The sequence below is a fragment of the Zootoca vivipara genome, chromosome 4 (assembly GCF_965207765.1).
Source record: "Zootoca vivipara chromosome 4, rZooViv2.hap1.1, whole genome shotgun sequence".
Taxonomy (NCBI): Eukaryota; Metazoa; Chordata; class Lepidosauria; order Squamata; family Lacertidae; genus Zootoca; species Zootoca vivipara.
The window spans coordinates 62513079-62531078 of NC_142587.1; the positions used below are offsets into that span (position 1 = coordinate 62513079).

The 18000-nt window shown below is 43.0% G+C and overlaps 1 long non-coding RNA gene across 1 annotated transcript; it reads left to right on the forward strand.

Annotated features, from left to right (window-relative positions):
• The first annotated feature begins 52 nt into the window (after window positions 1-52).
• On the forward strand, window positions 53-16427 carry LOC148685965 (uncharacterized). The gene is made up of 3 exons (XR_015949625.1): window positions 53-273; window positions 12607-12704; window positions 16105-16427. It is a non-coding gene; the product is annotated as an uncharacterized LOC148685965 (long non-coding RNA).
• Window positions 16428-18000: the final 1573 nt, after the last annotated feature.

Below are 18000 nucleotides of genomic sequence, written 5' to 3' on the forward strand. Positions count from 1 at the left end.
CCGCCCCGCCGCCTTCGGATTGGGTAAAAGTTTGTGTCCGGACAGAGCGGGCTGGGAAGGGGATTGGCCGAGAAAGGAGGCGCGGAGAGAAAAAGAAGGCGCGGACTCCGCCCCTTTCTGCAGGATGCTTTTGCCGCGTGAGTTTCCCACGTCGCCCGGGAAGGCAGCGGCACCTGGAGAGAACGTGGGAGGCAAGCGATGCGCGGGAGAAGGGGAGACGAGCTTGGCAACTGGGATCGTGCTGACAGAGCGGCTTGGTCAGTGACCTAGTCGGTAAGGGTGTAACTGCACGTGAGGTGAAAGAAGTCAGGTCGCCCAAGACCCTTCATCTGAGTCCCTGTAATTAAGGGTTTTAATTAGACGACAATATGGGCCCTGCCAGTGCTTTTTTTATTATTAGTTTAAATCGGGGGGAATAAATACAGTAAATGGACAAAAGTACAAAGAGTCACAAAATGTTTATGGCTTTGCGTCCCCCCAGAAGAAAATCAGTGGGCTCTGCTATCTCATGAAGCAGGGCAGGCAGGCTCAATACATTTTGGTACCTAAGTTGAAGATCCGCACAGGGAACAAGGGTGGATAGAGACCAGCAACGCCTCCTATTGGCCAGTAGGGGCGGCAGCAGCAACAGGTGACCAGATCTGTTGCCACAGTGGATCTTGCTTACCTGTGGATTGCCTCACCTTGCCTCATGGGTGTGCCCGCCCTGTCATGAAGAATTCCTGAAAAGCTCTTCTTCTTTCTCATTTCTGCATAATAAGGAGATATTTTGCATGGCATTTTTAGTAATCATTTACCCAAAGAACATCTTTGTTTCCTGTTCAGGGTTCCTGTTCCTCAGCTTGCAAACTTGGCATTAAAACATCTTCCCTTAAATGTTTCACAGAAATTTCAAAAAGCAACATCATGTGTTCTTCACTGCATGCAAGCAGAATATAAACTCTGAAGCAGCACTCGGAAGGAGCCTTATTTTGTATCCAAATGCAAGAACAAGTTTGCACATGCTAACCCAAAGCAGCGTTTAGCGTGAACAAGCAAAAGTGGGTGAAGCAGCATTCTCTCTTGCTGCCAGTCTTTTCAAAATAAAATAAAATATTTTTTTATTTATTTTCATTCTTAAACAACATTTCAGCCTTTCAACATTACAATACCAAATGCAAAAACTTTCTGCTCTGCCAAGCATGCGACTTCCCTCCATTCCTTCAGTAGATATTCTATTTCAGCTCCAATCGCACAATTTGAGTCTTTAATTCCCTTGCTGCCAGTCTTGTTGCAACTGCACTATCAAGGGCTAAGCAACAGTTTGCCTTAGCATTATGTCCAAACACAGACTGTAGCTAAGGTTGTTTACTGGTTTACACTAATCTAGGCATAGGCAAACTTAGCCCTCCAGATGTTTGGGGACTACAACTCCCATAATCCCCTTAACAGGACCAGTGGTCAGGGATGATGGGAGTTGTAGTCCCAAAACATCTGGAGGACCAAGTTTGCCTATGCCTGCACTAATCGTTCCTCTTTGAGCCCGGGTTCAGATGTAATACTTAGCCAAGTGTAACACAGCAGTAGCAGGACTGGGAGAGGAAGGTTGGAGCCACGATCTTTGCTCTGGGAGCCATCATGTTTACATGTTCATGCTAAGGCATGATCATGTGCAAACTGGGCCTCACTGAGACAGTAGCATTGTCCTCAATATACAAAACTGAAATTCTGCATCATCAGTGCAATGTGATGAACCAAACTCGTAGCTTCCAAATGTAAGCTTTTTACACTGCTGCACACTTGTCAAAACTTCAGGCAGAAGATTATGCTGCTCTATAAGGACATAACATGAATTTAAACAAACCTTTTCCAGACAAAATTAAAATAATGCATGCTTCCTGCTTTCCAGATATGTCCCTTGTACAGCCATTTGAGCATTTTTGCTAAAGTTATGTAACATTCCTCAAAACTGAAAGCAAATGGGAGTTCAGTAGGACTTGTAATTAAGTGATTTGAAGAAGGCTCAAACATTTCCCCATTTCTGTCAAGTGATGTTCTACTCTGTGCAGGGAAGCTCTAATCTTACAGGTCTTTTTATGTTGGTACTTTTATTTATTATAATCATAGGGTTAGAAGTAAAGCATTTTTTAAAAAATAAAAAAGCCTATAAGCTAATATTTTTTTATTCTAGAACATCAGAAATAAAATCAATTTTCTCACAAAATTGTTGTTTGCCTCACTTGCTGTTTCCTTAACATTTATGCAGTTTTATTACTGACATTTTTGCCCCATTATACTATGAAGCATGAATAGGATAGGGTGGCCTTTACTCACATGAAAAAATTGTATTTAAAAATCCCTGATCTTCCTGTACTGTATGGGGGAAAGTCCTATGAGGGCTTTTATCCGATGTCTCTTGAACATCAGGAGGAATTTCCACATGACTGGAGACCCTGCTTTATTGGGGTCCCCACTTGCAAAGAGGCTTACTTTATTACCGTGTTTCTCCAAAAATAAGACACCGTCTTATATTTATTTTTCCTCAAAAAACAAACAAAAACAACCCATGGTGGTTTATTTTCAGGGGATGTCTTTATTATTATTATTATTATTATTATTATTATTATTATTATTATTATTATGTATGGTACAGTTTAACTCACAAGGTTAAACTGCCCATCACCATGGCTTATATTTGGGGTATGGCTTATTTTCAGGGTATGGCTTATTTTCGGAGAAACACGTTACTTATTTAGACTACACACACACACACACACACACACACACACACACACACACACAGTACTGAAAACAAAAACAGCTACAGACAACTTAAAACAATAACAAATGTTACAAAAATACAGACAGTTCCCTGTGAAAATGCTGCATTCATACAAATTACTGATAAAGTAATTTGATAAAGAATATCAATTCCTTCTGCTTCTGACACACATCCTTTTCAGGCATAATGCAGTGATAGGGCTAATATCTGGTACACTGCAGGGTTAAAGAAGGAAAGGACAGAATAGTTAGATAAGGAAAATGGGAGAAAGAAGGGTTGTCCACCCAACCTTCTTAAAAAGAAAAAGGTCCGTCTCACATGACCTCCCTCCTCTAACAATGGACCAATCTGTCTTTGATCCTTTGCCCCCAAACTCCCAGAGTGTGTAACTTATGCCCACTGATTTCATTTTCCTTCTCTGGGGTGGTGGCCTGGCTTTGGGACTCTATGCCCAGCCATTTTGCTGGTGTTGCATGTTGTCTTTGGGCACCAGGAAAACCACTTTTTATTTCCCTATAAATAATTTATTTATATCACAGTATTTATATAGCTTCTACATAGCAGAAATTCTTGGGGTGGATCACAATGCAAAATAGGAAATGAAAAGCAATGCAATATTATCAACATAGCACAAAACTGTAGCAAAAAAATCATTTTTAGAAAAGAAAACACTAAACGGAGAGACTCAAGACTGTGAAATATTTGCCGTTTTAAAGAGGTGGGTGAACAGAAAAGTTTTCACCTGGTGCCATAAAGAAGGCTCTTCAAAATTGGGGTGCCTCTGCCAAGAAGGTCTCATGCTGCTGGTTATCAGTCTTATTTATTTGGCAGAAGCACCTGGAGAAGAATCCTCTCAAGAGGGTCTTGATGTGCAGGTTGAAAGAAGATGATCTTTCAGATAAGTTGGTCCCAAGCAGTTCAAGGCTTCAAATTGAGGCCCAAAATGGCCTGGGAGCCACTGTAGCTGACAAAGCAGTAGCACAGGTGTAATATGGTCAAGCCATGCAGCAGCTCCAGATAATAATCTTGTGGCCCTATTCTAGACCAAATGCAGTTTTCAAATCATTTTCCAAGGCAGCTGTTCTGCTTTACTTTAATATAATTGATTTCTATGTCTTCTTCTTTTCTTTTCTTTTTAAAAAAGGAAGGTGCTGTTAGAAGAGCAGAGTATTAAAGTTGCTAGTCTTAATCAATGGAGTTAGTAATTTTCAAAGTAGACCCACTGAAATAAAGAAGCCCAAGTTAGTCATACTCGTTAATTTCAATGGTCTTGCTCTTGAGTATCTCTAACATTAGCTACAACCCAATAGAAAGATGCTTGCTGTTGCTTTCAGAATGAAAGATAATATAGACTCATGCCATTTCAAATTTATATCGTATTTTATATCAATTTTACAACAATGCCAATCACACCACGTTTGAGCAAGGTGAGAAAATGTCTGGGACTGAATGCTCTTTCTGCGCATGCACTGCATATCTTTATTTTCTTATTTCCATTAGCCTGCAGCATAGATTGGGAGTGCATTAATGGAGAGATGAGAGAAGCCCTTGAGTTATTTGTAAATGGAATTGATGCAGGGAAACAGATAGTAGCAAAAGAGCTTTCATATATCTCTGTATCTACTACAGTATTAAGAGTCTAGTTCTGGCTGCTAAAAGGGGGGCGGGGATTTAGCATTTGGACTGGTTCTATCCCCTGTCACTAAGCACTAGCTTTTATCAAACATCTAGAGTTTATTTGAAGTCTGGCATGTGAGGACTTGAACCTGCTTTTTAATAGAAGAATAAAGGCCAACATTCTAAACACACTTACGCCCCATTGGATGCAGCAGGTCTTACTTCTGAGCAGAAATGATTGGGCTGCCAAACAGAAAGTGCTTCTGAAGTTTTCCATGTACTTTTTTCTCACTGCAAAGCATCCAGGGACTTCTTCAGTCCAGTGGTCCTATTTAAGGAGTGAAACTAGATGAGATCCAGGAGACCGATGGTGTGGTTTCCTGATCTTTCCTTTGTTTGCGTATTAAGATTTGTTAACCCACCTTCCAGGGCATAGCACTTCCAAGGCATTGTACAGAAAGATGAGTAAAATCATACAAAATCACCTTTGCAGCTTACTAAAACTGTCTCGGGAATTAATGAGCCACAACAGTACACTCAGGAAGCAACACACCCACCAAATACAGAGTGAAAAGTGTGTGGGGCGGGGGGAGTCCCCAGGATCTTCTTAAATGCAAATACTGGTGGGACCATGCATAGTTTCCTGGGGAAAAAATTTCACAGCTGTGGGACCAACACCCAAAAGGACCTGTGCCTAGTATCCACAAAGCTAACAAATAAATGATGATCCAGAGAGAAGGGCAAATGAAGGTGATTTTAAACGTTGCACAGGCACATAAGGTGCAGCTGGTCCTTCAGATAGTCTGGTCTCCAAACATTCAGTAGGTTATTTGTACTTATTGTACTTATTAGGGCTTTGCATGTTCCCCAATTCAGTTTGGGGTCCAATCTGAAATGCCCCGATCTGACTTAAGATGAATGTTTAATTATGGTCATGAGAATGGGGGAGAAGGTAAAACCTGATGTAAATCCCCGGTCAAACTAGAGCTCCTTATCTGAAGCTGTATCCCAGGGGCGTACCCAGGATCAAAACTGGGGGGGGGGGCAAGCCATGGTCGTTCAGGGGTGGGGCCAAGGCACGGGAGGGGCGGGGGCACAAAGTGGGAACATGGGCAGGGCTACAGGACCAGCGGGCCCGACGACATTGTGGTGGCGGCAGCAGCGGCCCTCTTGTGCTTCTGGGGCTGGCAGCGTCAGCGGCTATCCTGCTTGGCTGGAGAGGACGGGAGGGTCGGGCAGGCGAGATAGGGTGGCAGGGCGGGCGAAGGCGAGGCAAGGCATGGCCGCAGTCACGACGGCTCCGAGGCGTTGCTGCATATCAGCATAATATTTCAACCATGTCGTGGGTTCAAGCCCCACCTTAGGAAAAAATTCCTGCATTGCAGGGGGTTGGATTAGATGACCCTTGTGGTCCCTTCCGATTACAATTCTATGATTCTATTGATATATTACCATAGCATATGCATCATTCTGCTTTCTTGAATTGTCCTAGGCATAGCAGCCAACGCCTCCCCCCCCCAATTACTAGTAAATACTGTATTTGAAAGAGTCATCACCCAATGTTGATGGGCTTTCTATGTGGGGCTTATCTGCCCCCCCCCAGTATTTTATTAAGGATGGAAGAGGGAGGGAAGGAGGGAAGAAATAGAGAGAGGGATAACTCACATTTGTGGGTGCCTCTGGGTGACGCTGTGATGCTGGAACTCTGCAGCAAGAGGAAGATACCGGTACGCCTGTACAGGAGCCTTGTAAGCAGCTTTCTCTCTGCTTGATTTACAGCAGGCACGTCCAACAGGTAGATTGTGATCTACCAGTAGATCACTGGATGTCTGTGGTAGATCACTGCTAGATCACTGGCACCCCTAAAAAAAGCTCACCCAAAATTTTCCTCCTTCCTAAAAAAAAGCTGAACTATGACCTGAAGCCCTAAACAAAAATGGCCCTCCCTCCCTCCTAAAAGAAGCTCAACAAGTTTGACCTAAACCCAAAAAAACAGGGCTTCCCTTCCTTAAAAAAACTCAACAGTTTTGACCTGAACCCCCCAAAAGGGGGTAGATCACTCCCAGTTTTTAACTCTGTGAGTAGCTCAGAGTCTCTTGGGAGGTGGCCACCCATGATTTACAGTATACAGATGCAGGAGGAGGGGCAGACTGGAACACCACTGCTTTTTATAAACATCACTGTGTCTATCAAAGCTATAGCCCCCCCTTTTCTTATTCACGTCCTTTTAGCCTTGCAGAGCCACCTTAGTCAAATTGAATCCTCTGCACCCTCATTAAATCGCCAATAGAACTCTTAATGTGATCCCTGAATGCTCATTAACAACTCCCACTGAAGAACAATAGGGTGAAGTGGTGAGCTATCAAATCTTGCCTGAAAGGCGATATCTGCTCCATTGTCTTAACTGCTTAACTACCGGTAGCCACTTTGCTTTATTTATTTGATGTGTTTTTGTTACAGCTGTGTTCCGCCCGTCCCCCCAGCAAGTGGAGACAGAGCTGCTCTCGCTAAAGCAAAGCCCTTTCCACTTCCGTTTTTGGAGGGGGAAAGTGCTGGTTATGGTCTGTAAAATACATTAATTTTTTTGCTCCTTGGGGGGGGGCATCTGCCCCCCCTGCCTACGCCCATGCTGTATCCTGAAATTTTTTGTTCACAGCTAGGCTCTTAATAGAAAGTAACGGTCAGGTATCCACACTTTCTGGGAGTGAAGTACATCTCACAGACATAGCATGGTAGGTTTCATCACATTTCTTAGAAGATGCTAGTGAAAAAAGGCTTTTTCAAATGAGAGAGGACTTTGGGCCCAGAGCACAAAGTTTTCAGATCTTTCCCCAACACTCCTAATAGAATTTATATGGATTTTGAAGCCTGGACCACCATTCCTAGGTACTTATAGTTCAACACTTGTTCTAATTTGTGGCCTCGGAGTTCCCAGTTTCTGATCTTTGGTTTTTCCCAAAAAGCAAAAATCTTTGTCTTCTGATAATTTATTTTAAGGCGCAAGTCCTATACATGCTGATGTATAAGTTCTGAAAAGGGAAGTCTTTTTTTTTTGTCATGAGAGTCCCGCTGTGATTTAGAACCCTTGAAGATCTGTGTGTGCTCTGCCAACCTCCCCCCCCCCTACATTTACTCATGAGGAATTACTTGTGCAGCCTGAGTTGGGATAGGCTCACCAAGAGCAGCTGTGTGTGTGTGTGTGTGTAGTTCAGGAGGGATGAACAGAGGTGGGCCTAAAAGGAATGGAAGGCTGATTGCTACAATCCTCCTCACCCACAAGCATCTTCCACTTGGGTGAAGGCACCTCAGTTTGCTTAAAGTGTCTGCATAATATAAAGCTGGTGCAGAGATGTTATGGCCGGTCTTAACTAATGCGATAACTAGTGAGCTAAGCTATTATTTATATGAAAGTAAATGGTGGCAGTGAGATTTATTTTTATTTCTTTAAAGGAAAGCAGGTACTTTTAATTGAAGGTGTGATCTAACACACACATACATGAAAAGCAAAAGGACAACTTGGTAATCCAAGAACGAGAGGTCACACCTCATGCTGATCCATTTGCTCCTGCAAGTAGTGGTTGGTTGGATGAATAAATCAAAGTGTTCCACCCCACACCCCTTAACATGACCCAAATAAAATTATGGCATGGTCCTTCAGCCAGTGGGACAGGTGCGAAAAATTGGTGCATTAATGGGAGAAAAATGTTCAAATGTCTGAGCTTGGCTTTGGCTGCCAGGCCAGCTCAAGAGATTTTGCTGCTGGAGGCAAACAAGATGGTGTCCATTTCCCTATTCCATGTGCAAAAGCCAACCACGCTTGCAGTTGAATCTTACACAATGATGACAGGCAACCCATCTTAGTGCAGCAGGCTAGCTTTAGGGGCACAGAGCAGACTACATGAACACCACTGTGCCCCCCCCAGCACCGTGCTGCTGCTGCTGCCCATTCCACCCTGCATCATTGCCATTTGAGACTGCTGCCTTACTCTGCCTAATGGTTGGACTGGCCCTGTTGGGTGCTGTAAAATCAGGGACCTCTTTTGTTTCTTAGGCAGGAGTTGCCCAATTAGCCCACTGTCACCACAGACTACTACTTCTTCCCCTTCTGTCCCTATGGCACCTAAAACGGCATGTGCCGCTGGGCTTGAACTGCCCCATCACTTCCTGAAACCAACCAGAACATACATTCCCAGATCCTGGTTGGAAAATGAACAAACAGAAGTTTATGTATGCATGCATTAGTCTGCCACACAATGACCTACATACAAAGTTAACACAAGAAGATGCATTAGGATTATGGAGAACTATTAGATCCAGCTCTCCGGTTAAGAGCATGTAGTGGGTGAGCACTCTTAAGAGAAGATGGCACTTTATGGCACAAGTGGATATTTCAGGCTTTTACTAGATCTTCTTTCTTACATAGCTAAAAGGGAGAAAATAAAACAAGCTAAGCTAAGCAGCGGAAGGCTGCAGAAGAGGACTCTCTCTAAGTGGAACTGCTCTGTACACTCATAGGATGTTTCAGTTGTGCGAAACATACATGCCTAAGAACAGGAGGACAAATGGAAGCAGGTGCAGGAAAACCAGGGGCAGACTTTAGTAATATGGTGCCCTGAGCAAAGGCAACATTTGGTGCTCATTCCTAAATATCTCTCTCCTCCTCCCACCTTCTGTTCTGCGCATGCTCTCAAGTGCACTACGTCATCGTTGCTGCAACTCAATTGCCTATCCTACCAGGGCCTAACTTTGAGTACGTACCCATATAAATATAGGTACAGTGGTACCTCTGGTTACAAACTTAATTAGTTCCGGAGGTCCATTCTTAACCTGAAACCGCTCTTAACCCGAGGTACCACTTTAGCGAATGGGGCCTCCTGCTGCCGCCACACCGCTGGCATGTGATTTCTGTTCTCATCCTGAGGTAAAGTTCTTAACCCGAGGTACTACTTCCGGGTTAGAGGAGTCTATAACCCGAAGTGTTTGTAACCTGAGGTACCACTGTACAGTCAAACCTCTGCTCCTGAATGCCTCCATTTTGGAACGTTTTGGCACCCGAATGGCAAAAACCGGAAGTACCGGTAAGTGTTCTGGTTTTCAAACATTTTCCGAAAGCCGAACGTCCGACGAGGCTTCTGCTTGAGTGCAGGAAGCTCCTGCAGCCAATCAGAAGCTGCAACTTGGCTGTCGAACATTTCGTAAGCCAAACGGGCTTCCGGAACAGATTACATTCGACAACCGAGGTTTGACTGTAATAACAACAACAACAATAATTTGCACCCTGTCAGCTCGGCATCCTGTGCAGGTAAACTGCCCACACCTCCCTAAACCTGGCAATGAGGAGAACCATCTTGTGTCGATGGACAACAGCTGATCCACCCATTCTCATGTGGGAATCAAATGCTGTTAATGTGCCAGCTACGCCAGCTCTTTCTGAGGCAATAGAGAGACCCCAGGGGGTTCAGATGTCCCTCTGAGCTGTGGAGAATTCATGTTTGTCAGTGCCAAGGCACAGTGCCATGAAAAGGTTAGTGAGTCACCATAGTAAAAAAAAAAACACCCTTCCCACGTGCTCCCCAAAGTTATTAATATACCCAGAATCCCCCAGCAGGAGATGTGTACATATTTTTGTGTGTGGCTATTCAACAAAATATCCAAGGTCTTCTGCAATGGGCTCTTAGTTTAAAAATTAGAAACACTGGTTGAGATGCTGATGAAAACATTTTTTTTTTATGTTGATAAACCACTGCAACTCAAAACCAATTCCACTGACATGAATGCATTTTTACCCACGAATAAATCTACCATAAAGGTCAGACCTAGGCACTTACCATCACCATGGTGCCTGGGCACTGACGCATCATGTTATGAAACAAGACCAGTTTCCAAAGTGGTTTGCAGGATGTTATCAAGTATAATGATATTCTATTCTAGGGGCCCTTATACTAAAAGCCTGAAAGATGCTGAAGTTTCCATTCTTACTAGTATGAGGAGAGGAGAAAGGAGAAAGGAGGAAATTAATGTGGAGTACCACCAGTACGTATTTCTGGAGCATATGGTGAACATTTTATGGTGCTCAACAGCAGGTGAATCTGCATTCAGGGCTATTGATTCCTTTCACAATTTGTACTGATTCCAAGACAAGAGGAGACGAGAGATGAGACGTAAGAATACTTATTTGTATAGGAAGAAAAACAATCCTGATGATGATGGTGATGATTTTGGGAGGTGGTGAATTAATGGTAAGGAAGCTGCACAAATATTCTCAACTCTTCCAAGTCATAAAGTGCACAAATGAACTGTCCCCCTCCATGGTGTGGAATAAACAGCCTTATATAACTAGCATGCTTAAGTCTAATTACTGCATGAAGGGGTTAATGCCACAGAGTAAACTGTTCTGCCAGGCTTAGCTAGGTCACTCCCCCTCACCTTGGGAGGGAATCTATTGTTTCGCCAGTTTACCATGTGAACTCCAACATGTAAAGAGGTCTGGGCTGGTTACTCCAAACTCAGACCACATAGCTTTTCTACAAAGCCAGCTTTGTGTTTCTATACAAATAATTTAGAAACATTAATCACTTTGCAACCTAAGCTTTACTGCCTGTGTTTTCTGAAAGCAGTGTGGAAAAGCACATGAATCTGACCTTTGAAGAGTTTGTAAGTAAACCATTTTTAACTTACCACATGTGTGGTCTCTTTCTATGCTAAAGGAAGAGGGGAACTATAGAAGCAACTTAGAAGGAGATATTTTAAAGGTTCAATAGCCTATATTTCTGACTATGCAAAAGCCTTTGACTGTGTCGACCACAGCAAACTATGGCAAGTTCTTAAAGAAATGGGAGTGCCTGATCACCTCATCTGGCTCCTGAGAAATCTCTATGTGGGACAAGAAGCTACAGTTAGAACTGGATATGGAACAACTGAGTGGTTCAAAATTGGGAAAGGAGTACGACAAGGTTGTATATTGTCTCCCTGCTTATTTAACTTATATGCAGAATTCATCATGCGAAAGGCTGGACTAGATGAATCCCTAGCCGGAATTAAGATTGCCGGAAGAAATATCAACAACCTCAGATATGCAGATGACACAACCTTGATGGCAGAAAGTGAGGAGGAATTAAAGAACCTTTTAATGAGGGTGAAAGAGGAGAGCGCAAAATATGGTCTGAAGCTCAACATCAAAAAAACCAAGATCATGGCCACTGGTCCCATCACCTCCTGGCAAATAGAAGGGGAAGAAATGGAGGCAGTGAGAGATTTCACCTTCTTGGGCTCCTTGATCACTGCAGATGGTGACAGCAGTCACGAAATTAAAAGACGCCTGCTTCTTGGGAGAAAAGCAATGACAAACCTAGACAGCATCTTAAAAAGCAGAGACATCACCTTGCCGACAAAGGTCCGTATAGTTAAAGCTATGGTTTTCCCAGTAGTGATGTATGGAAGTGAGAGCTGGACCATAAAGAAGGCTGATCGCCGAAGAATTGATGCTTTTGAATTATGGTGCTGGAGGAGACTCTTGAGAGTCCCATGGACTGCAAGAAGATCAAACCTATCCATTCCTAAGGAAATCAGCCCTGAGTGCTCCCTGGAAGGACAGATCGTGAAGCTGAGGCTCCAATACTTTGGCCACCTCATGAGAAGAGAAGAATCCTTGGAAAAGACCCTGATGTTGGGAAAGATTGAGGGCACTAGGAGAAGGGGACGTCAGAGGACAAGATGGTTGGACAGTGTTCTCGAAGCTACGAACATGAGTTTGACCAAACTGCGAGAGGCAGTGAAAGACAGGAGTGCCTGGCGTGCTATGGTCCATGGGGTCACGAAGAGTCGGACACGACTAAACGACTAAACAACAACAAGCCTATATTTCAAGGCTTTACTTTACTGTATATTTTGTGATTTTAAATCTCTGCTGGGGTTCTCTTACCAAGAGTACTGTACTTGCCCTAAACCTGGATCTTGTCATCCAGAGAACTCTCTTTTTTAAATACCTACTATTTTAGTTTAAACCAAAACGTAATACTAACACATGGAATGCAGCCTCAAGGTGATCTATGGGACTGCAGACACTCTGAGACCATACAAAGAAATGTTTGATGAGCTCAAGAGACAATAGCAGCAGCTGGCAATCATCATACTGTATTCTTCATAAAGATACTACCACCAGCAGCAGATGTGCCCAGGCAACCTACCTCTGGATCTGAACCACATCCAAACATTTCTTCTGGCTACAGGTCAAAACCCCTGGGCCTCATATAATCTGCAGCAGCATCCAGCAAGAAGGGGGATGAAGATGAAGATGAAGACTGAAAGTCCCATTTCTCCTTCACTGGTAAGTTTTCCTCTGCAGATGTGATAGCAACTTTAGAGAGGGTTGGATAATTTGAACTGAGGAAATTGTGTCAGTGAATATGCTTAACCCTTCTTCCAAGCATTGCAGCCCTGATTTAATTCAGGGGACACTGTGCTTTTTTACCTTTTCAAAATCTTCAGGGACAGATCTGTTCATGCATCTTCTTCCAATATCCCATCTGGTTTTATCCCCATATTTCATTCAGAGTGGGTGTTCCTTTTCTACTCTCAAGCATACAACACGGCTCCTAGTCCTCCGAGATCACTGGATCTAGCAAGTTGTTTGTTGCTAATTGGATTGACTGCTTAAAATACTTTAATTGTATTCAGTTGCCAAAGGCTTTCTGGCACCTTGATGATGTTGCTATCAGAAATTATGCTCAGGGTGCTTAGATATGATGATGACATCCTTGAGTTATTGCATAGCTTAAAGAGCTGATCTCTGAGCATATGTTTGAAAACTTCAAATTCCCATTTGATAACCTCAGAATTTATGGAGATAATTCCAAAGCTATAGATGAAGACAAATGAATATGATGCTTGTGTTGACTGAGGCGGAATAATTAAAACAAGGTTCTGGATCTAACGTTCCACTAGGCAACAGATTTGCCAGCTTAATGGAACGGGGCCAGATCTGCGGCAGCCAATGTGGTGTTTGGGACACTGGCTCCCATAAGCCCTGGCCAGCATAGCCAATGTTTAGGGATGGTGGGAGTTGTAGTACAGCAAATATATGGATGGCATCACTGAGCTAGATGTTACTATATGGCAGAATAAAGCTACTAAAATGTCAAGGGTGCCATGGTGGTAGAAGCATTTTTTAACTCCAAACTAGAGTGTGTGAGATAAATAGAGAGATTGCTTTTGAGTGGGTTATCTTTCTGGACCAGATTTCTAACTCGAAACTGTAGCAAATGATTATATATGTATTTAGAGGCAAATGATCTAATTCTATAAAACTTATACGCACATAGGAGGGAAAGCATGCACATGACTGAGCAAACAAGCCAGTTTTGAATTATGAAAAGCAGCTTCCCTGACATGGGCGTACCCAGCGAGGGGCGGGGGGGGCAACTGCCCCCCTAGAAGCAAAAAAAAGGGGGGGTTATAAAGTGATGAAACGAAACAAAATTAGGTAGGGTGATGGTGAATAATCAGTTGTTTACCACACTGAAATGGTGTAAAAACCGAGAAGTATCTAGAGCCACCTAGCAACTGGTAGAGGAATCTATGTCAGCCAGCCATTGGGATTCAAGGGAGGGAGAGGTCTCTAGCAGGCTCTAGCAGAGAGAAGAGGGAATCTTCTAGAGGGGTCTAGTGAGTTCCGCGTCACTAAACCGAGCTGTCTGCTATTAGTTTACCTTCTTATTTACATTTAGAAGACAACGAGGCTGCCTAAATGGATATAAGAAACTGGTTCCAAAAAGGTAAGTTAAGTAATTTCTGTAGAAAATTAAAATTTAAAGGGTAAAGACCTGGCTCAGAAGTACAATGGGAGAGGACAGACTGACTGGGTTGTGTTTGATGAGCGTTAGTCGGAAATTCTTCAAGGAAAATCAGGACTGGATTGAAACGAAAGTTTTGAACAAGTTTTCTTCAAACCCAAGAAAAATGATATTAGTATAAGACATGTACCGGTAACTAGAATAATTTTTTTAAAAAATTTCGAGCAAATAATTGTAATAAGTACCGTAATAAAGCACTGCTATAATTATATATAATTTTCTTAAAATTTTGGTTTCATTTGCCTTCTCCGTGCTGAAATGTCACAACCTGAACGACCATGGCTTGACACCCCCCCCCCCAGTTTTGATCCTGGGTACGCCCCTGTTTCCTGATAAGCTTTTCTCTTGGCAAAAGTCACATCTACACAGAATTCTGCTCTTACCCAGCTGTTAAAGATAGAAGAGATTCATTCTTCAGTCCATCTGTCACCTTTGTTCTCACACAGAGAGATGAGGATGTATTAAAAGCATGAGGGACTCATGGCCAGGGCGATGACACAAACTTTTCAGATAGGCTCACTGTTTCTAGGGCTACTGATTCTGCTGGACATTGATCAGCAGAATGTGGTGTGTCCAAATGTCAGCAAAAGATAGTGCACAACAGATGACTGGATGGCATTTTCTTTATCATAGAATATGTGATTCATTGCTGATAAAATGGTGTGGCTCCTGCCATGTAAACTAATGTCATTTATTGCCTGAACTTTACAGTTCCTGTATTCTGAATCACTGACCTAATTGTTCTGTTCAGATGCGTACTAAACTGCATTTATTTATACCAGCTTTTTTTCTTATATATTGCCCACTTTCTGAAAGGTGAACACAAATGGGATTATTCAGATCTGGCTACTCCCAGTACATTTCCAAGCACAATTCAAAGTGTTGGTGCTGACATTTAAAGCCCTAAATGGTCTCTGTCCAGTATACCTGAAGGAGCGTCTCCACCCCATCATTCTGCATGGACACTGAGGTCCGGTATCAAGGGCCTTCTTGAGGTTCCCTCATTGCGAGAAGCCAAGTTGCAGGGAACCAGGCAGAGGGCCTCCTCGGTGGTGGCGCCCGCCCTGTGGAACGCCCTCCCATCAGATGTCAAAGAGGAAAACAGCTACCAGATTTTTAGAAGACATCTGAAGGCAGCCCTGTTTAGGGAGGCTTTTAATGTTTAATAGTTTGTTTTATTTCATTTTTCTGTTGGAAGCCGCCCAGAGTGGCTGGGGAAACCCAGCCAGATGGGCGGGGTATAAATAATTTATTATTATTATTATTATTATTATTATTATTATTATTATTATTATTATTCGGTTTCAGGGCTACAGTAGTTTCCTTCCTTCCTTCCTTCCTTCCTTCCTTCCTTCCTTCCTTCCTTCCTTCCTTCCTTCCTTCCTTCCTTCCATCATGCTGCTGCTGCAGACCATCCAATATTACCACCTGTATGGGCAATCTACCCGGAAGATAAATTGTATTTTGAGGAATTAGTGATCTGACATGATTACTCTTCCTGCCTCTGTTCCTTCCCGCTCCCTGAGCACATTTAAGTTCTTGGGTGGCATGAGAACAGCCTTTAATGTCCTAATCAATTGGGAGGCAGTGATAGTGCTAGGTACCTTCTTTGATGTTGGACATTATTTTGAGAAAGTGAGGCATTGGGAAGGTGTGGCAATGAATGATCTGCACGTAGCCAGTTGAGCAAGCCACACAGGCTCGTGCACAGACTGACGGCTACCTAGGGAAGTCACGTCGCTGCTTCTTGAGGGCTTCCAAGTGGCAGATTGAAGTATATATGCTTGGTATATATATTGTTTGCTGTTTAGAATAAAACCTTTAATCTTCTCACTCACTTGTGTTTTGTATTACTTCTGAATCTCATTTTAAAAGAACCACCTTGCATTTGGCAAGTCCCCACTCTGCCTTCAGGATGAAGATGTAGACTTGCCAAAATCAGCTCACCAGAACTGTGATATGAATTCAGGAGTCATCATTCCTACTCATAGCAAAATATGGACTGTTCTTGGTTCCCCTCCATACCAGGATGGTCCAGTTGCCACAGTGACCAACACTACCTGCATCTGCTGTTTTTGGATTCTCTACCTCCAGTTTGGCAGATCTGAAATGTTGCTGGATATTGATGCTGGCAAGTTTAATCATCTTTAAAAAATAAAATAAAATAAAATAAACAGGTTGGGTGTGCTAATGATGTAAAGCTCAACCTCCTACTTTAACTGTGCATCACCAATACAACCCCCAGAGAGCAGAATAAAACAAGCAAAGGCATGAGTCACAAACTAGTGTCATACTCCAGGCTGTGTATTACCCAGAATCATACAAAACCCAACAGCAACAACTGGGAAATCATAAAGATTATAGAAATGTGTGTGTGTGTGTGTATATACATCATACTCAGTTTTCAGAATCTTTCACATGGCAAATCCGAGCTGCTGAGATACCATAGCGAAAGTTGGAATTAAAACAGAAATCGTTGAGTCTGATCATACTGATATTGCAAAAAAATTCCAACTTTCAATAATGCATCATACTGAAGTTGCAAAATGTGTGGACATTTGGTTGTAGGTGGGCCTCCATTCATTTGGAATTCTGGACAGCCAAGATGGGTGAGTAGCACCCAGATGGTGGACAGCTTGAGAACCCTGTCAAAAGGCGAATGCATTGGCAGAATAAAGTAAGAGGCCTAAGCCAATCATTAACCATTTCATCTCATTTCAGAGCATAGGTGTGCCTAAATCCCCAGAGGATGTCTTTATGTATATATATTTCTTTATTAGAATTACTTAGATCTTACCTTTATAATTTAAACATGGAACCACTCAAGGCAAGTTGCAAAATCAGTTATACATCCCTGAATTTTCTGATTGAAATACAGTAACATTGCAGCAGCATTAAAAACATCATCAACAAACTGCTGAAGAAATCTGAACAAGAGAGAACCTGCGTAACAAAAAATGAAACGAAACAAGCTTCTTATGTTCTCTCACCTGCAAATGTGCAGATGGCAAATGTTAGTATGGAACCAGCCCACAGTTATCTTTGATTTACAGAACCAAGCAGAGAAGCATTATATTAGAACTAAGCTTAAAGTCCTCAGATGAGTGTGGGGGCAACAATACCGCTCCACACACAGAAACACACATGAAAGGTTATTGCACCAAACAATCTTATATGGGTGGGGGGTGTTGGTTGGGGGGTCGGAGGTCACAACTAGCAGGAGCTATGTGGCTTCTTTTCTTCCCCATTTGACAGGAGGAACAGCATAATTTCGTATCCTCTCACAATGCCTCAGACTATGCAACTTCATCTGTCTCCTTGTGCCCACCCCCCTTGCCCACCCAAATCTGCTCCAGATAGTTGGAGGGAAATGCAGAACAGATTTTAGCGGACACACAGGAGAGGAGAGGAAGAATACATGTGTTAGGATTATTCTACTTTCGTGTAGGACCCTGGCAGAGACACATGCCCGACTGGCATGTTCTCTCCCTCCTGGTCGATCGTTCGGGAGCTTCAAAAGCTTTCTTCTGCCCGAACACCACAGCGACTGATGCCAACTGACTTCATCACACTCAGGGATCTGCAGAGTGTTCGCAGTTCACGTAACAGACCTCAGCAACTCAGCATTTGACTAATCTACTTTATTTGCATATAAACACACACGGATCACTGCAACATGGCTCCCTCTCTCTCTAGCATCAGACAGCAAAAAGAGAGAACAACGGAGAATAATCCCATTTCACGGAATACAGTAACACAAACCTCCTGTCT